We start from the raw sequence: 21,532 nt of genomic DNA on the forward strand, positions 1-21,532 counted from the left end.
ACAAATAATAAAAATATTGTTCTTTTTTTTCTGTCTTTGTGAATTGTGTGGGCTGTAGCCGCACTTGCATCCTCAAAGCAGCAGCGACAAGCGTGCATCTGTCTGTTAAAGGGTGGTGACACCCTCAAAGTGTGCTACACAAATAATAAAAATATTGTTCTTTTTTTTCTGTCTTTGTGAATTGTGTGGGCTGCAGCCGCACCTGCATCCTTAAAGCAGCAGCGACAAGCATGCGTCTGTCTGTTAAAGGGTGGTGACACCCTCAAAGTGTGCTACACAAACAATTAAAATATTGTTCTTACTTTTTCGGTCTTTGTGAAATGTGTGAGCTGGAGCCGCACCTGCATCCTTAAAGCAGCAGCGACAAGCGTGCGTCTGTCTGTTAAAGGGTGGTGACACCCTCAAAGTGTGCTACACAAACAATAAAAATATTGTTCTTTTTTTTCTGTCTTTGTGAATTGTGTGGGCTGTAGCCGCACTTGCATCCTCAAAGCAGCAGCGACAAGCGTGCGTCTGTCTGTTAAAGGGTGGTGTAACCCTCAAAGTGCTCCAAAAAATAAAAAACTATTTTTTTAATGTGTTTGTGACTTGTGTGCGATGTAGCCACACGTGCATCAACATAGTAGCAGCGCCAAAGGTGCGCCTGTGTCATAAGTCAAGGGCTGGTTTGGACACCTGGTCCAGACTGAAGGACGTGCCAACAATTTCTGACAAGTCTACTTTCACTGCATATGATACTGTCCTCAATGCAGCAGCGACAAGCGTGCATCTGTCTGTTAAAGGGTGGTGACACCCTCAAAGTGTGCTACTCAAACAATAAAAATATTCTTCTTTTTTCTGTCTTTGTGAATTGTGTGGGCTGTAGCCGCACTTGCATCCTCAAAGCAGCAGCGACAAGCGTGCGTCTGTCTGTTAAAGGGTGGTGTAACCCTCAAAGTGCTCCAAAAAATAAAAAACTATTTTTTTAATGTGTTTGTGACTTGTGTGCGATGTAGCCGCAAGTGCATCAACATAGTAGCAGCGCCAAGCGTGCGCCTGTGTCATAAGTCAAGGGCTGGTTTGGACATCTGGTCCGGACTGAAGGACGTGCCAACAATTTCTGACAAGTCTACTGTCACTGCATATGATACTGTCCTCAAAGCAGCAGCGACAAGCGTGCGTCTGTCTGTTAAAGGGTGGTGACACCCTCAAAGTGTCCTACACAAACAATAAAAATATTGTTCTTTTTTTTTCTGTCTTTGTGAATTGTGTGGGCTGTAGCCGCACTTGCATCCTCAAAGCAGCAGCGACAAGCGTGCGTCTGTCTGTTAAAGGGTGGTGTAACTCTCAAAGTGCTCCAAAAAATAAAAAACTATTTTTTTAATGTGTTTGTGACTTGTGTGGGCTGTAGCCACACTTGTATCCTCAAAGGTAGCTGCGACAAGCGTGCGTCTGTCTGTTAAAGGGTGGTGACACCCTCAAAGTGTGCTACACAAACAATTAAAATATTGTTCTTTTTTTTTCGGTCTTTGTGAAATGTGTGGGCTGTAGCCGCACTTGCATCCTCAAAGCAGCAGCGACAAGCGTGCGTCTGTCTGTTAAAGGGTGGTGACACCCTCAAAGTGTGCTACACAAACAATTAAAATATTGTTCTTTTTTCTGTCTTTGTGAATTGTGTGGGCTGTAGCCGCACTTGCATCCTCAAAGCAGCAGTGACAAGCGTGCATCTGTCTGTTAAAGGGTGGTGACACCGTCAAAGTGTGCTACACAAACAATAAAAATATTCTTCTTTTTTCTGTCTTTGTGAATTGTGTGGGCTGTAGCCGCACTTGCATCCTCAAAGCAGCAGCGACAAGCGTGCGTCTGTCTGTTAAAGGGTGGTGTAACTCTCAAAGTGCTCCAAAAAATAAAAAACTATTTTTTAATGTGTTTGTGACTTGTGTGCGATGTAGCCGCAAGTGCATCAACATAGTAGCAGCGCCAAGCGTGCGCCTGTGTCATAAGTCAAGGGCTGGTTTGGACATCTGGTCCGGACTGATGGACGAGCCAACAATTTCTGACAAGTCCACTGTCACTGCATATGATACTGTCCTCAAAGCAGCAGCGACAAGCGTGCGTCTGTCTGTTAAAGGGTGGTGACCCCCTTAAAGTGTGCTACACAAACAATAAAAATATTGTTCTTTTTTTTTCTGTCTTTGTGAATTGTGTGGGCTGTAGCCGCACTTGCATCCTCAAAGCAGCGACAAGCGTGCGTCTGTCTGTTAAAGGGTGGTGTAACTCTCAAAGTGCTCCAAAAAATAAAAAACTATTTTTTTAATGTGTTTGTGACTTGTGTGCGATGTAGCCGCACTTGCATCCACAAAGCAGCAGCGACAAGCGTGCGTCTGTCTGTTAAAGGGTGGTGACACCCTCAAAGTATGCTACACAAACAATTAAAATATCGTTCTTTTTTTTTCTGTCTTTGCGAATTGTGTGGGCTGTAGCCGCACTTGCATCCTCAAAGCAGCAGCGACAAGCATGCGTCTGTCTGTTAAAGGGTGGTGACACCCTCAAAGTGTGCTACACAAACAATAAAAATATTGTTCTTTTTTTTCTGTCTTTGTGAATTGTGTGGGCTGTAGCCGCACTTGCATCCTCAAAGCAGCAGCGACAAGCCTGCGTCTGTCTGTTAAAGGGTGGTGTAACTCTCAAAGAGCACCAAAAAATTAAAAACTATTTTTTTAATGTTGTGACTTGTGTGCGATGTAGCCGCACTTGCATCCTCAAAGGAGCAGCGACAAGCGTGCGTCTGTCTGTTAAAGGGTGGTGACACCCTCAAAGTGTGCTACATAAACAATTAAAATATTGTTCTTTTTTTTTCGGTCTTTGTGAAATGTGTGGGCTGTAGCCGCACCTGCATCCTTAAAGCAGCAGCGACAAGCGTGCATCTGTCTGTTAAAGGATTACATCGGTGACAGCATCCAAGTAGGCATGTCAGACAGTCCGTACCTGTACTGGCAGGAAAAAGAAGCAATTTGGAGGTCCTTGTACAAACTGGCTCTATTTTACATGAGTTGCCCCCCCTCCAGTGTGTACTCCGAAAGAGTGTTTAGTGCAGCCGGGAACCTTGTCAGCGAAAGGCGTAAGAGGTTGCTTCCACAAAATGTGGAGAAGATGATGTTCATAAAATGAATTATCAACTCTTCCAGGGAGACCAGCCTCCAGAACGTACAGAGGGACCTGTGGTTCCAGCGGGGACGAATTAATACTCTGTGAGGATGAGGATGTACACACTGAAGAGGGTGAGGAATCGGTGGATGAGGATGACATCTTGCCTCCGTAGAGCCAGTTTGTGCAGGGACAGATTAATTGCCAGCTTGTTTTGTGGGGGCCCATACGAACCAATCATTTCAGCCACAGTCGTGTGGCAGACCCTGGCGCTGAAATGATTGGTTTGTTAAAGTGTGCATGTCCTGTTTATACAACATAAGGGTGGGTGGGAGGGCCCAAGGACAATTCCATCTTGCACCTCTTTTTTTTCTTTGCATTATGTACAGTTTGGGGCCTAGTTTTTCAAACTGCCATCCTGTCTGCCACTGCAGTTTCACGCCTAGATGGGTCACGTGTTTGTGCCGCCCACTCGTGTCGCTTAGCATAGTCATCCAGCTACCTCGGTGCAACCTTTTGGACATAAAAACACTATTGTGAGGTGTGAGGTGTTCAGAATAGACTGGAAATGAGTGGAAATTAAGGTTATTGAGGTTAATAATAGCATAGGAGCAGAAAAACCTACAAATTCTGTGATTTTAGCTGTTTTTATGCTTTTTTTCAAAAAAATACAGATCCAAAACACAAAACCCAGAACCCAAAACACGGAAGGGTGGTTTTGGCAAAACCAATCCAGATCCAAAACACGAAGAAAGATCCAGATCAAAAACCAAAACACAAAACACGAAAAGTGGCCGGTGCACACCCCTAATATGTACATAACTAACACATGTTTATTCACAGATATAAAAGCATCTGCAAGGCCACTAAAATAGAGCTTTTATATTGCGATTTAATCATGCTGTGATAAGGACAACTTGGGGGTGATATTAGTAATATTACCAGCCTTTGAAAAGGAGGAGTCCCTTAGGCAAAGAGATCTTTCACACAAATAGAGTTGTTCAAAAGTTCTTCTGGCTAATCCCAAATAATCTAGTAAGGTTGATATTAGGGGTGAGCGGGTTCGGATTTCTGAAATCCGAACCCCCCCGAGCCCCCCCGATCCGAGTCCGATCCGAGTCAGGCTCGACTTTTCCCGCCTGACTCGGATCTGAAATCGAGGCAAAACGTCATCATCCCGCCTTCCGAGTCTCGCGGGTTTTGGATCCTATATAAGGTACCCGCGTCGGCGCCATTTTCTCACTCGGCTGTGGACAGTGAAGAGGGAGGGTGGGAGTTAGGGCTGTGTAGTGTAGTGTAGTGTAGTGTAGTGCTGCTGTTGTCCACTACTTCAAAGTCCATAGGGGCTGGCTGTGTTGTGCTGTGCTGCTGTTGTTAATAGGGGCTGTGTCCACTACTTCAAAGTCCATAGGGGCTGGCTGGACTGTGTTGTGCAGTCAGTTCTCCATAGGGGCTGTGTCCACTCCAAAGTCCTGTGCAGTGTCCCAGTCCTAAAGGAGTGCTGTAGTGTTGTCCAGGGGGTGCTCTGTCCATCAGGGGTGCTCCCCCCAAGTGCTAAAAAAATAATATATTTTCTGTGTTTGTGAATTGTGTGCGCAGTAGCCGCACGTGCATCAACAAAGTAGTGCCAAGCGTGCGCCTGTGTCATAAGTAAAGGGCCGGCTGGCTTGACCGTTAAAGGGTGCTGTAACCCCCGAAAGTACACTCCAGTCCAAACCAAAAAAAAATTATTTTCTGTGTTTGTGAATTGTGTGAGCAGTAGCCGCACGTGCATCAACAAAGTAGTGCCAAGCGTGCGCCTGTGTCATAAGTAAAGGGCTGGCTGGCTTGACCGTTAAGGGTGCTGTAACCACCGAAAGTACACTCCAGTCCAAACCAAAAAAAAAATTATTTTCTGTGTTTGTGAATTGTGTGCGCAGTAGCCGCACGTGCATCAACAAAGTAGTGCCAAGCGTGCGCCTGTGTCATAAGTAAAGGGCCGGCTGGCTTGACCGTTAAGGGTGCTGTAACCCCCGAAAGTACACTCCAGTCCAAACCAAAAAAAAAATTATTTTCTGTGTTTGTGAATTGTGTGCGCAGTAGCCGCACGTGCATCAACAAAGTAGTGCCAAGCGTGCACCTGTGTCATAAGTAAAGGGCCGGCTGGCTTGACCGTTAAGGGTGCTGTAACCCCCGAAAGTACACTCCAGTCCAAACCAAAAAAAAAATTATTTTCTGTGTTTGTGAATTGTGTGCGCAGTAGCCGCACGTGCATCAACAAAGTAGTGCCAAGCGTGCGCCTGTGTCATAAGTAAAGGGCCGGCTGGCTTGACCGTTAAAGGGTGCTGTAACCCCCAAAGTACACTCCAGTCCAAACCAAAAAAAAAATTATTTTCTGTGTTTGTGAATTGTGTGCGCAGTAGCCGCACGTGCATCAACAAAGTAGTGCCAAGCGTGCGCCTGTGTCATAAGTAAAGGGCCGGCTGGCTTGACCGTTAAGGGTGCTGTAACCCCCGAAAGTACACTCCAGTCCAAACCAAAAAAAAATTATTTTCTGTGTTTGTGAATTGTGTGCGCAGTAGCCGCACGTGCATCAACAAAGTAGTGCCAAGCGTGCGCCTGTGTCATAAGTAAAGGGCCGGCTGGCTTGACCGTTAAGGGTGCTGTAACCCCCGAAAGTACACTCCAGTCCAAACCAAAAAAAAAATTATTTTCTGTGTTTGTGAATTGTGTGCGCAGTAGCCGCACGTGCATCAACAAAGTAGTGCCAAGCGTGCACCTGTGTCATAAGTAAAGGGCCGGCTGGCTTGACCGTTAAGGGTGCTGTAACCCCCGAAAGTACACTCCAGTCCAAACCAAAAAAAAAATTATTTTCTGTGTTTGTGAATTGTGTGCGCAGTAGCCGCACGTGCATCAACAAAGTAGTGCCAAGCGTGCGCCTGTGTCATAAGTAATGGGCCGGCTGGCTTGACCGTTAAAGGGTGCTGTAACCCCCAAAGTACACTCCAGTCCAAACCAAAAAAAAAATTATTTTCTGTGTTTGTGAATTGTGTGCGCAGTAGCCGCACGTGCATCAACAAAGTAGTGCCAAGCGTGCGCCTGTGTCATAAGTAAAGGGCCGGCTGGCTTGACCGTTAAAGGGTGCTGTAACCCCCGAAAGTACACTCCAGTCCAAACCAAAAAAAAATTATTTTCTGTGTTTGTGAATTGTGTGCGCAGTAGCCGCACGTGCATCAACAAAGTAGTGCCAAGCGTGCGCCTGTGTCATAAGTAAAGGGCCGGCTGGCTTGACCGTTAAGGGTGCTGTAACCCCCGAAAGTACACTCCAGTCCAAACCAAAAAAAAAATTATTTTCTGTGTTTGTGAATTGTGTGCGCAGTAGCCGCACGTGCATCAACAAAGTAGTGCCAAGCGTGCGCCTGTGTCATAAGTAAAGGGCCGGCTGGCTTGACCGTTAAAGGGTGCTGTAACCCCCGAAAGTACACTCCAGTCCAAACCAAAAAAAAATTATTTTCTGTGTTTGTGAATTGTGTGCGCAGTAGCCGCACGTGCATCAACAAAGTAGTGCCAAGCGTGCGCCTGTGTCATAAGTAAAGGGCCGGCTGGCTTGACCGTTAAAGGGTGCTGTAACCCCCGAAAGTACACTCCAGTCCAAACCAAAAAAAAATTATTTTCTGTGTTTGTGAATTGTGTGCGCAGTAGCCGCACGTGCATCAACAAAGTAGTGCCAAGCGTGCGCCTGTGTCATAAGTAAAGGGCCGGCTGGCTTGACCGTTAAGGGTGCTGTAACCCCCGAAAGTACACTCCAGTCCAAACCAAAAAAAAAAATTATTTTCTGTGTTTGTGAATTGTGTGCGCAGTAGCCGCACGTGCATCAACAAAGTAGTGCCAAGCGTGCGCCTGTGTCATAAGTAAAGGGCCGGCTGGCTTGACCGTTAAAGGGTGCTGTAACCCCCGAAAGTACACTCCAGTCCAAACCAAAAAAAAATTATTTTCTGTGTTTGTGAATTGTGTGCGCAGTAGCCGCACGTGCATCAACAAAGTAGTGCCAAGCGTGCGCCTGTGTCATAAGTAAAGGGCCGGCTGGCTTGACCGTTAAAGGGTGCTGTAACCCACAAAGTACACTCCAGTCCAAACCAAAAAAAAAATTATTTTCTGTGTTTAGCCGCACGTATATATCAAATCGATATAACATAAATGGAGGACCAAACTTTCTCCGATAAAAATAAAATAGAGAAAGATCAAGAACCACTTCCTCCTAGTGCTGAAGCTGCTGCCACTAGTCATGACATAGACGATAACATGCCATCAATGTCGTCTGCCAAGGCCGATGCCCAATGTCATAGTAGAGGGCACATACAATCCCAAATGGCAAAGTTCAGGAAAATGACCTTGAAAAAGACATTTAAATCAGCTGAAGAGAAATGTAAACTTGCCAATATGCCATTTACGACACGGAGTGGCAAGGAACGGCTAAGGTCGATCCCTAGTATGTTCATGACTAGTGGTTCAGCTTCACATGACGATGGAAGCCCTCCTCCCACTAAAAAAATCAAAAGAGTTGAGCTGGCAAAAGCACAGCGAAGAACTGTGCTTTCTAAGAAGATATCACAAATCCCCAAGGAGAGTCCAAGTGTGGTGGTGGTTGCGATGCCTGACCTTCCCAGCACTGGACGGGAAGAGGTGGCTCTTTCCACCATTTGCACGCCCCCTGCAAGTGCTGAAAGGAGCACCCACAGTCCACTTGCTGATATGCAAATTGAAGATGTCACTGTTGAAGTACAACAGGATGAGGATACTGGTGTAGCTGGCGCTGAGGAGGAAGTTGGCGAGGAGGATTCTGATGGTGATGTGGTTTGTTTAAATCAGGCTCCGGGGGAGACAGTTGTTGTCCGTGGGATGAAAAAGCCCATCACGGTCATGCCTGGGCAGAAGACCAAACATTCCACCTCTTTGGTCTGGCAATATTTCTATCCAAATCCGGACAACAACTGTCTTGCCATATGTACCATATGTAAAGGTGAAATAAGTAGGGGTAGGGACGTCAACCACCTAGGAACATCCTCCCTTATACGGCACCTGCAGCGCGTTCATAAAAAGTTACTGTCAAGTTCAGAAACTTTGGCTAAGACCGTAAGCAGTCCAGGGACACCTAAATCCCGTTATCCTGTTGTATCCAAGCGCCTGCAAACCACACCGTCAACTCCCTCCTCGTCAATTTCCTCCTTAGTTAGGATCGGAAGTAGTCCTGCAGGCCATGTCACTGGCATGACTGACTCTCCTATCCGGGATTCCTCCGGAGGATCCTGCATTGCTACGCCTACTGCTGCCGCTGCTGCTGTTGCTGCTGCTTGGAGTCGTTCATCATCCCAGAGAGGAAGTAGGAACACCACTACTTTTACTAAACAATTGACCCTCCAACAGTCCTTAGCGAGGAGGATGAAGTACGACAGCAGTCATCCTGAAGCAAAACGTATAACTGAGGCCTTGACTGCTATGTTGGTGTTAGACGTGCGTCCGGTATCCGCCATTAGTGCAGTGGGATTTAGACAATTGATGGAGGTAGTGTGTCCCCGGTTCCAAATCCCGTCTAGATTCCACTTCACTAGGCAGGCGATACCGAGACTGTACAGAAACGTCAGAAATAGTGTCCTCAGTGTCCTGAAAAATGCCGTTGTACACAATGTCCACTTAACCACGGACATGTGGACAAGTGGAACAGGGCAGACTAAGGACTATATGACTGTGACAGCCCACTGGGTAGATGTATCACCTTACGCAGCAACAGCAGCAGCGTCACCAGTAGCAGCATCTCAGAAATGCCAGCTCGTTACAAGGCAGGCTACGCTGTGTATCACCGGTTTCAGTAAGAGGCACACCGCCGACAACCTCTTAGAGAAACTGAGGGAAATCATCGCCCAGTGGCTTACCCCACTTAGACTCTCCTGGGGATTTGTGATATCTGACAACGCCACCAATATTGTGCGGGCATTACATCTGGGCAAATTCCAGCACGTCCCATGTTTTGCTCACACAATAAACTTGGTGGTGCAGAATTTTCTGAAAAGCGACAGGGGCGTGCAGGAGACGCTTTGGGCGGCCCGAAAAATTTCTGGCCACTTTCGCCATTCAGCGACTGCGTGCCGAAGACTGGAGCGCCAGCAAACACTCTTGAACCTGCCCCGCCATCACCTGAAGCAAGAGGTTGTGACGCGGTGGAACTCAACCCTCTATATGCTTCAGAGGATGGAGGAGCAGCAAAAGGCCATACAAGCCTATACATCCACCTATGACATAGGCAAAGGAGGGGGTATGCACCTGACTCAAGCACAGTGGAGAATGATTTCCGTGTTGTGCAAGGTTCTCCAGCCCTTTGAACTTGCCACACGTGAAGTCAGTTCAGACATTGCCAGCTTGAGTCAGGTCATTCCCCTCATCAGGCTTTTGCAGAAGCAGCTGGAGAAAGTGAAGGAGGAGCTAAGACGGAGCGATTCCGCTCGGCATGTGGGACTTGTGGATGAAGCCCTTCATTCGCTTTGCCAGGATTCCAGGGTGGTCAATCTGTTGAAATCAGACCACTACGTTTTGGCCACCGTGCTCGATCCTAGGTTTAAAGCCTATGTGGTGTCTCTCTTTCCGGCCGACACAAGCCTGCAGAGGTGCAAAGACCTGCTGGTGAACACACTGTCAGCTGAAGCGGAACGTGACACGTCAACGGCTCCTTCTTCATTTTCTCCTGCAACTGGGGCTGCCAGGAAAAAACTTAGGTATCCTAAGCAACCCGCTGGCGGTGATGCAGGGCAGGCAGGACCAAGTTTGGACATCTGGTCCGGACTGAAGGACCTGGCAACAATTTCTGACATGTCTACTGTCACTGCATATGATACTGTCACCATTGACAGAATGGTGGAGGATTACATCGGTGACAGCATCCAAGTAGGCATGGCAGACAGTCCATACCTGTACTGGCAGGAAAAAGAGGCAATTTGGAGGCCCCTGTACAAACTGGCTCTATTTTACCTGAGTTGCCCCCCCTCCAGTGTGTACTCCGAAAGAGTGTTTAGTGCAGCCGGGAACCTTGTCAGCGAAAGGCGTAGGAGGTTGCTTCCACAGAATGTGGAGAAGATGATGTTCATCAAAATGAATTATCAGCTCTTCCAGGGAGACCAGCCTCCAGAAGGTACAGAGGGACCTGTGGTGGTGGATTCAAGTGGGGACGAGTTAATACTTTGTGAGGATGAGGATGTACACACTGAAGAGGGTGAGGAATCGGTGGATGAGGAGGATGAGGATGACATCTTGCCTCCATAGAGCCAGTTTGTGCAGGGACACATTAATTGCCAGCTTGTTTTGTGGGGGCCCAAACGAACCAATCATTTCAGCCACAGTTGTGTGGCAGACCCTGGCGCTGAAATGATTGGTTTGTTAAAGTGTGCATGTCCTGTTTATACAACATAAGGGTGGGTGGGAGGGCCCAAGGACAATTCCATCTTGCACCTCTTTTTTTTCTTTGCATTATGTACAGTTTGGGGCCTAGTTTTTCAAACTGCCATCCTGTCTGCCACTGCAGTTTCACGCCTAGATGGGTCACGTGTTTGTGCCGCCCACTCGTGTCGCTTAGCATAGTCATCCAGCTACCTCGGTGCAACGTTTTGGACATAAAAACACTATTGTGAGGTGTGAGGTGTTCAGAATAGACTGGAAATGAGTGGAAATTAAGGTTATTGAGGTTAATAATAGCATAGGAGCAGAAAAAACTACAAATTCTGTGATTTTAGCTGTTTTTATGCTTTTTAAAAAAAAAATACAGATCCAAAACACAAAACCCAGAACCCAAAACACGGAAGGGTGGTTTTGGCAAAACCAATCCAGATCCAAAACACGAAGAAAGATCCAGATCCAAAACCAAAACACAAAACACGAAAAGTGGCCGGTGCACACCCCTAGTTGATATATGATGGTCCAAGTGAAGATCCTGTTTAGTGTCCTCTATATCACCTACTGCATTGCATTTCCCTGTAGTATTCCTACGGTTCGTCAGAAGAGTAATTAAGATCTTTATAAACACAAGCTCTCATTAGCTGAACATATTCACCTGAGAGCAAGTCAGCAACTTTTCCCCGAAATCATTACCATTGAACAATAGATAACAATAATTTTCCACGTAAACATATGTGGAGGCAATTATTTCTCTCTTTTTTTAAATCACAAAGTTTTCAAATAGAGATAATATTTTAAAAATAACTCATATGAGTCAGTTTTTATGCCAGATGTAACATGATTCAGATAGTCACATTGTATAAACAACACAAATAACGTGACCACCATGTTTCTGAACAAGCAATAAACTTTAATGAGCATCAATAATAAAAGCATCCAAATAATGATAATGACTGAAAGGCGTTCGGAAGTTTGATCTAGACTATGCCAGCTGTACTCAAGAAGCAATGAATGACTATGAATGACTTAATGCTTAGCCTGCAAAACAATGCAGAAAAAACAACATTATGGTGTGCTGGGAGAATTCCCTTTTTTGTCTATATAAACCCCTCCTTTACTTGCAACTGTGATGGACCAATAAATAAATTTTAGCAACCATTATTCTGTTAATCACTGTTCTGAGGCACGGATAGGATCAGTAGTTAGAGGGTATGCTGATCCTTGTAGTGCCATATTGGAGGATCTTGGGGTGCCTCCAGGTGAGTTGGCTCTCAATTTAGAAATACATGAATGTGTAGCCCAAAGTAGGCGCTATTATCATGTAGCATTGGACAGCCAGAGCAGAGACAATTTGTTGTGGCAGGAGGCTTACCAAATATTTGCAAATGTATGTAACTAAGGGCCTGATTCAGAGCCACTCATAAGCGGCCGCTCGTTCGTTCTGAGCGATGTTTGCACAACTGCGCATGAGTACGGATCGTAATACTCATGCGCGAACCAGTCAGTATGGCCGAAAATCGTTTGTTCACTAAATAGCGAATGCCTGCTATTTTGAGTGACAGGAGGAGGCGTATGTGGGTGGTAACATGGGAAGGTGCTTGAAAACGGGGAGTGGAGATCCGAACGCAGGCGTGCTTAAAGGTCAAAACGGGCGTTTTAAGGGTGTGCATAATTAAAACAGCAGCGTCATTGACCATGTCACTGGATTATTTTATAGTCAGAACTGCTCGCAAGATTGCGGTAGGAAAAACCAACCACGAGAATAGCGAGCAGTTCATACGCTGGTCGATGTACTCGATTAATCTAATAAATAGCGGACATGACGTAGGATGCGAGCGGCCAGGGGGCGTAGTTTTCCAAAAAACGACCGCATGTTTGGTTCGCTCGTTCAGACCTAGAGGCGTGAACAGACCGCAAAGAGCGAACGGTTCATTTGAATAGCCACCCCTTTTTACTGAACGAGCAAGTGCAAATAGCGTCCGGCTCTGAATGAGGTCCTAAGATCTGTGCATTTCTATTATCATGTAAGATGTATGTCTCTTTTTCTGGTCCATTATGGTGTGCTGGGGGAATGTGTTTTTTCAAGTCCTGATTACTGCCTAGAGATGGCTAGATAACTATAAGATTCTTTAATCAAGCTCTGTGGCCACTGTCTGCTTGTAAAGAATAAGATATTAATTTTGTTATATGGCTGTCGTCTGCACAAAGTCACCCCCACAAGTCTAGGTGCCGTGGATTGCAGTCTAATCAACCTAATGGTTGAGAAGGCACCATACATGCTTTAGTAACGCCGGTTGTCAGGGCAGAATAAGCTCCTTCGTGTTTGCTGAGGACCCATAGTGGTACAAGCAGATGCGTTGAGACCCCAATATTTTGGCTTTGGTTTTAAATTATCATCATGTTTTGGTTTTGGAAAAATCACCCTCAAGTGTTTTGGTTTAGTTTTCTTTAAAAATTGATAAAAAGTTTTTAAAAACAGCAACAGCTAAAATCATGTGACTTGGACCTGTTTTTGTTCCTATGGTATTATTAACATCAATAATATTCATTTCCAGTCAATTATGACCACCTTACAACACCTGAAACTTGAATGCAAACCAAAATACGCAAGATCCGGTATTTAGACTCAAATTCTTAAATTGGTGAAAAGACCTGAGCCGGGACTCGGTTCTTTTTAAAACCCCAAAGTGATCTGAGCCAGGATTGGTTCGATCAGAACCCCAAAGTTCGGGTGTGTTTGGTTTTAAGCAAAACTGAAACACTCATCTCTAATAATTATAACCTTGTGCAATATTCGCAAACCTTTTTTGTACATTATTATTTTGCACATTGGTTTTATTTTATTCATCCACTAATATATTGACAGCTATAATGATGGTCAAACATCTATTGGCTTGCTTTTTTTGTTGCTGTTAATTTCAAATATAGATATTTTAGTTAGAGAACAGAATTCATTTTAAGTTGTGTATTTTATTTTAAGAGAAACATACTGGAGCATTCTAATACTGTACAGCATAATCATATGGTTTTCTGCTAAGAAATTAGAACAAATGCTCTTTTGATGAAATGTCTGCCACCTGCGAGGTGTAAATCATGGCAGACTGTTTTCTTAATGTGATAATTGTGCTACATAGTTATCAGTATGTTGGTTTTGAGTCATTGTGTTGGATATAAACTCTGAGTGATGATGGCTATTATCCAAACTTTTTGATTCAGTAGCAGAAGTATAGAAGTAGTTTAACTTATACTTATTCCCAGGCTGATATTGTCTGCATACAAAGCTTAGCTCATATACAATAATTCAAATAAAATGTATCTAGAAATATATGAATCATATAATCCCATATATTTCCCTGGTGCCTACTACCAAGTTCCTCTCTGCCACTGGTACATAATGGCATTACAAACATAATAAGGCAAAACCATTTTTGGTTGCAAATCTTGCAATATACTATCCAGATATTAAAATGATACTACACAGTGTTAAAGAATAAACAAAATAATAAGAAACGTATGCTTGAAATTCAAATTGAAACTACATGTTGCAGTGGAAGCCTTGGAAAACATATCCTGTTTCATTCTTGTTGCTGTCAGAGGCGGCATAAGAATATAGGGCCTAATTCAGCAGTGAACGCAAGTTCACTGCTGATCACAGATTCTTGTTTATGGGGAATCTGCGAGTGTGCAGAATGGGTCCTGCGTAGTCCCACGCAAACCCTTGAAAGCCTCTGCCTGATTGACAGGCAGAGGCACTTAAGGGGCTGTGCGTGGGGCCGGATCGGCTGCCGTTCCCAGAAGTAGCCGCCATTCCGGGTGTGGCTAGCCCAGTATCTGTGTTGATCAATGCAGTGTCCTGCGCTCGCAAGCCAGCCAGTCTGAGTAAGCTGAGACTTACTCAGCTTGCTGGAGTCCCAGCGCCGTTCACCATCGCGACCATCGACCAGCGATGTTCGCGACGATGATCCCAGCCTGCGACCCCCCGTCACACTGCTTGGTCATACACCTCCTGCTGTATTTGCATTATTGCAAGGATCACAATTGCAATGCTGCCTGCGTGTATACATCATATCTATAGCCTGCATGCAGCTTTGCAATTGTGATCCTTGCTGAATCAGGCCCTAAGTTCTCAAACCCCTAGCCTAAGTGACCTAACACGGCCTGACTTCTGAACATAAGGGGTTTGGGGATACTGCAAAAAAAACCTGGCTACCATAGTTTTTTCTTATTTCTTCCTTACACATCAGTCGCAGTGTGCGGCTATGTACTGTTATATAGATATCCCCCTACCGCCCAGCTATTGAGCCTTTCTTTATAATTCCATATGCCATGATGTGTGGCTAGGTTAAATAATGGTTCCACACTTCCCAGGGTACTGTTGGAGTGTCTATAAAGGATTTAGTGATTATTTCAGCTGAGAGGCCACTTAACAAGTTATAGTAAATTTCTAAGAGCCACATATAAAATATATTCTGCTTACAATGCCTATTGATAATTTATAATGATGATATATGAGAAGGACCATTTGTGTTTTTTTTACAAAAAATTAAAACACTGCTATAATATAAATATAGTAAAATGTATACTTTTAGCAAATATCAATTTAATTGATTATATATATATACATATATGTGTATATAATATATAAATAACAGCTATTTTTGAAGTTACTATAATCATGAATGAAACATTTGGCTTAAATAGTGTAATGTCATACATTCATGGTATATGCATAGTCGATCAAATCATTTAAACCTGTTTCCTAATTAAATCACCCTAGTGACCACCATACTATACAGAAAGCATCCTAGTGATCTCCATTCAGTACACAAAGCATCCTAGTGACCACTTTATATTACATACTGTAAAACATCTAATGACCGCTAAACAGTACACTGATGACTGCTATACAGTATAGAGGGCATCCTAACAGTCTCTAAAAAGAAAAATCTGACACTTGTGTAGTCTCAATGTTACACACATCTTCAGCATACTTTCCCTGTGCAAACATAGGCCCTCATTCAGAGGCGCTCGCAAAATGCGAGTGGTCGCTCTGAATGTGGGCAGCCGCTTGGGTTTTGAAGTGCGGCCTCGTGGTCGCTAGCTAAGCACAAAAAGTGAATTTATGTAGCGACCGACCAGGTTGATGGTCATGATGGTCAAGACCATCGGGGCTTGTGACGAGACGCTAAGGTTGGGTCTCGGCAACTGCAAGCCCCAGGGAGCTCCTGCTCTGATCGAGCAGGAAGCTCCCCACTGACATCACTGGTGATGTCAGTGCGGCCGCCCACAAATCAGCAGGCGTTCCTTAAGGAACGCTTCCGTTTGTGAAACCACCCCCTCACCACGCCTACATAACGGGGCAAGCTGTCAATCAACATCGACAGCCACCCCTTTTGTAGTGAGCTCCGGAGCGAGAGAATTTCTCTCTCGCTCTGGGGCTTGCGCACACGGAGTGCGGCCGCTGCGCTTGTGCAGGGCCTAAACATCGACCCACATGCGAGCGCTCAGCGCTTGTGAGCGGGTCTGAATGAGGTCCATAGTCTCTGGGATGGAGCGGCTATTAGTAAAACATTGTCCATAGTCAGTCCAATACACAGGTTATCTCTCTCCCTCTCTGCACCTGTTCCATGTTCACCAAAAGTCCAGAATATTATAATTTCACAGTGTGTGCAAAAAACCCAAATTCAGATTCCAAAACAGATGCAGGTGCATAAAATGTTTATTAGACAACAGCACACATGAATTCAGGAAATGCTGAGAAGTACAGGAGACAGACAATGGGCTTAATTCAGACCCGCTCGCGAGCGCTGAGCGCTCGCAAGTGGGTCGATGGTGCCCTAATGCACATGCACACGACGGAGGGAGCTCCGTCGTGCGCATGCGCGAGACCCGCATAGCGACAGCCAAGCTGTCGCTATGGGTCTCGCACCAAAGGGGGCGTGCTGTCGATGGTGAGGAGGCCGCTCCATTTTTAGGTAGGAGGGCCCTGATTCAGAGCGAGCGCTCTGGTCAGAGCGTCCAGCTCTGAATCAGGCCCAATGTTCCTGTGCACTCCAGTGGCTGCTCCTAATGATTTTGGCCTGGACTGTTCCTGGCTCTTCTACTCAGGGATGGACTGGGGCTGCTAATCAGCCCTCACAGCACCCCTGTGCATTTGTGGCAAAAGGGGGCATGGATATGTGATTCCCGCACGCAGACTGGCAGTAGACTGTCACTGAATGACAGTCTGCTGCCATTTGTGGATGGTGTAAAAGTCAGATAATTGAATGGGATCGTTTATTTACAACTATTATCGGTCGATACTTTCGTCCCTACTCTAATAGCATGTGACTGGCACGCTACTGTGTGCTGGTGCACTTTAAACACAATTACATGCGAATGCACACACATATACGCACCCACACACACGCACTTATGAAATGGATCCCACACATTACAGTTAATAACTAGAGTTATTTATAATTATTAATAATGACGATGTAAGATGTATTTATAGGAGATCTAAGGGTCAGAATACAGTGGACATGTCATGTTTGGTATCATACTAAATCCCTGTTTATTTGCAGACATCCATTTCTATCGGCAAAAGAGATCGCACCATGCGTACACTAGTTATGGATGATAGGGAGTTACTGATTAGAATGCCATTTTCTGTATGTAGTGTTGTATCCAGTTTAAACTCGTTCTTCGGCGGGAAAACACACAATAGAGACTTTTGGAGAACTGACCCATACCCCTGATGACACCGTATGAACTGACCAATGACCAGACTGGTTTGAAGCCGGGACCAATGAAAACCTGCCAACTGCGTCCTTTGTTTCCAATGTAAACTGAATTGTACATATACCTGTGTACTGATTCCAGTGTTCAGTCATCTCCATTTTGTGACCGCAGGCTTCAGGACTGAATGACTGTATACTGGATCCAGTGTGCTTGCATATGTATCAGCTGCACTTATTGTATATTTTATGCTTTTTACTCTAAATTGTTAAACTTCTATCATGTAACTTTTTTACATAAATTCACTTTTTGTGCTTTGGAACCACACGATTAGATTGGAAAGCAATTATTTTTCATAGTGACTAGATGGCATTCATAAGGGGAGGGGACGGCGACAGCCTCCATTTCCAAAAACAGAAGCGTGCCGTCGCCATTGGGGGAGAGGGAAGAGGCCAGGATCTCCGTCAGCTGACCTAAAGGGTCACTTAGCCAGCCAATGTTCCCGCAGATTATCCAATGATGTGTTGTACAATGCAGGTCGGATAAGTAATGCATGCAGGAGATCCTACTGCCTCCTACTGCATTACCATAATTGCAAGTACGGAATTGCAAAGCTGCTTGCATGCAGTTTTGCAATTCCATCCTAAACTGAATCAAGCCCTCTGTACGGAAAATAAAATATGGGAATTATGCTGGACAGCAGAGAACTGTGACTTACTTCTGCAACTGCGCCTCACTAGTTATATCTGAGCTCCACAATGTCCAATAGGAGCAGCTGTTGCAGCTCACATTTTGTCCATTTTAGCACCTAGTGACACCGTGGTCCTGATTAATAGGAAAATGCATATTTTGCAAAAGTATTGCAAAAATAAATTTAGCAGCAAAATACAGCAGAGTGGGAGGCAATGTGGCTGGCCATGTGGTAAGTCATTGAGCAGGTGATCATATTGCTGTTATCTGAGTCAACTTTCGAAAATGGCAGGTGCCCCATCTAGATACCCACCATCTTAGTGTTTATGTGGCTTATTGCTAGAAAATGTGAATGAAAATATATGTAAAGAGGGGTAACATTAGAAAACATTGCTTCAAATGTCACCATATGCATTCCATTGTTTGCCAACTCCAGAGGTAATCTGACATAAAGTTTATACATTATTTCTATAAAACACAATTTTGATTAAATTAATAATGATATAATATTTCTGTAAGGTATCCCACTGTTAGGGCGATGGGACAGTCCTAGTCTAAGAGGGGAACCCTGCCAGCTAGAAAACATAAAAAATATAAATTATAAACATTCACAGTATTACATCTCAGCTGACAAAGTTAAAAATCTCTATAAGTATTGCAGAAAAAAAGTTAGGAGTACAAGTAGGTTGTGTAGAGAAGGCAAATTAGTGTCTACTATATTTGTGTTGAAAAAACAAACCTTTATATGATAGTATAACTTGATACAGTCATTTCATTATGAAAACTTTAGTGAGAATGTCACATTAGTTGCAATGTACAGGTTAAGACATGTGTAAAATATAGATCTCACCACTGGTGTGATCTCTATGCACAGTCTGTATCCAGGTAGATCCTATCCCACTAAAGAAGATAGTTGATTCAAGGATTCTCATAATCATAGGACTGTTATAGGATATTTGAGTAGTAGATGTCTTCTTATATGTGACCAGATATTATTTTGTCAGGTATGCACATGAGCTGTGCGGGTTAGTGCAGAGACAACCGGGTAATCCGGGAGGCAGTGGCTGCATGTGTGGCCAATATCAATAGCGAGCCGTCGGCAGTGTTTGTCCAGCAACCTGGACCTCTCCAGCACAGGATTTCCTTGCAACAAATGGTTATGGTTATAGCTAATAGCAAATGACGAGCCATTAACTTTGTTTGTCCATAAATCCAGACAGTTACAGACACTCAGAGTTTTGGCAGCGGGCGGTGGGCGGCTGTGCACATGGCTCGCTGCAGTGCCAGGTAACCTGATTTGATTAGACAAGGAGTTAAAAGCAGGGTACACAATTTTATGATTGCAAGCTGATCGGGTAAAACTGTCCTGATCAACTGTGCAGTCTGTCCCCATTGTGACCCCCTGTCAGCCGCGTACACACTGTGCATACATAGCACAGTGTGTACGGGCTTCTATGGGATAGGGAGGTCGAACTGACGAATATAGCTGGGTACACACCTTTACAATCATCGGGCCGTTCATCCAATATCGAGAGAACGGCCTTTGGATTGTTTAGGTGTGTATCCTGTCCCAATGCAGGAGCATTAGCCGATAACACGACCTCCCGATCCCGACTGTTGTATGGGCATTAAAAGACATTTATCGGCTAATGCTCCTGCATTGGGACAGGGTACACACCTATACAATCCAATGGCCGTTCTCTCGATATTGGAAGAATGGCCCAATGATTGTATAGGTGTGTACCCAGCTTTAGGGCGTCTTCCGATAGTCTTTAAAGGAGTATAGCTGGAGTGCCACTGCCACTCCACTCATTTTTAAAAAGTAGAAAGAGTTTCTGCAGGGTACCTCCTACTCATGCGTTTCTCTGCCTTACAGACCAGTAGTTTCCTCAGAAGGATCGGTGGCCCGTGACTTAACTGGATATTCTTTTATGCCGATGGAGCAGGTGCAGATAATTTGCATAATCAATCTGAAATGCTGGTTCATTGAAAAAAGAGATGAAGTTTCCATTCTAAATAGAATAAAGGATTATTTTTAAAGGCTTCATGTTGTTATTTCTTTTATTACTTTTATTCCTTTGTGTCAAGAGGATATTTATATTTTGTTTCTGGAATTGGGCTTCCATTTTATATTCCTTTTAAAAAGGGCTAACTTTTTTCCCTTTTATATAGATATCAGATGGACATATTTCTTGTTCTTCTGGGGATCCATAGAGAACATTTTTATGAAATGAAACAATATAAATACAACTGCCACAGATGTATGTCTACTTTATAGTAGGGGTGAGCGGGTTCGGTTTTACTCGGATCTTTAAACGGCATTTTATTGGCTATCGCCTATCATGTGTTTTAGGTAGCCAATATAATAAATCCGAATTTGCGGTAAAGTGGCGATAAGAACCGAGTAAATCCGAGTAAAACCGAGCCTGCACATCCCTACTTTATAGTAATCAAATATACAGTATATAAACATAAATACGTACATACATGTGAAAACATAGCCTTTTTAGAGTACCAACTAATTATAAAATAGAGAATAGTGTGATGCATATAGACAATTATAGTGAATACATGTACTAAAAATGCATATTGTTGAAGATGAGAATCATATTCATAATATTAATAGTAATAAAAACATACATTAAATATTGTAATAAATCTATGGCAGATGTAAGATAATTATTAATATTCTGTTTAAGGGTATAAAACACATAAGTGGTAATTTGAAGCCCATTGATATAAATCAATAAAAAAAAAATCTTTTTTTTACTTTTTTTACATCATCTTACAGTATATACAGTATAACAATGTTTTAGTTTGTGAAAAGTATAGAGAAATAAATGTATGAAATTTTAGTGGAGTAGTCCCATGTAGTTATCAGTCGAGCATAGTGCGACCAGTCAGTCACTCCCATGTTATTATTATTATTATCCTTTATTTATATGGCTCCACAAGTGTTCCGCAGCGCCTTACATAGTACATAGAACTAATAGGTGAACAAGAAACAAGTAACTTACAGTACAGTACAGGACAAGGACATGATTTATATACATTGCTGCAATAGCGATTAAAGCACTCACAATAAGCAGCCAGGAGTTGGCAGTCACGGGTTAGGTGCCCTTATGGGGAGTAAAGAGTAGAAGAAAATGTAAAGAGGAGCACATGAGGGAAGAGGTCCCTGCTCATGAGAGCTTACACTCTAAAGGGGAGGGGCAGACAGACGGGTGTGACACAGAAGGGGAAGATAGGGAGGAAAGAGCATGAGGTGGGTTAGGATGAGTGCTGGAAGGCTTTGATGAAGTAGTGGGTCTTGAGAGCCCGTTTGAAGATTTGTAGAGAGGTGGAGAGTCTAATGGGGAGAGGGAGAGCATTCCAAAGGTAGGGAGCAGCACGGGCAAAATCTTGGATGCAGGAGTGGGAGAAAGTAATCAGTTGGCAAGAGAGGCGGCATGCATTTGTTGAGCGAAGTGGACGGGTGGGAGTGTGAAGGGAGAGAAGGTCAGAAAAGTATGCAGGAGAGGATTTGGTGAGGGCTTTGTAGGCAAGTGTAAGAACCTTGAATTGACATCTGAAGGGG

This window comes from Taudactylus pleione, unplaced genomic scaffold (assembly GCF_031769625.1).
Source record: "Taudactylus pleione unplaced genomic scaffold, aTauple2 ptg000093l, whole genome shotgun sequence".
In the NCBI taxonomy this organism is placed as follows: Eukaryota; Metazoa; Chordata; class Amphibia; order Anura; family Myobatrachidae; genus Taudactylus; species Taudactylus pleione.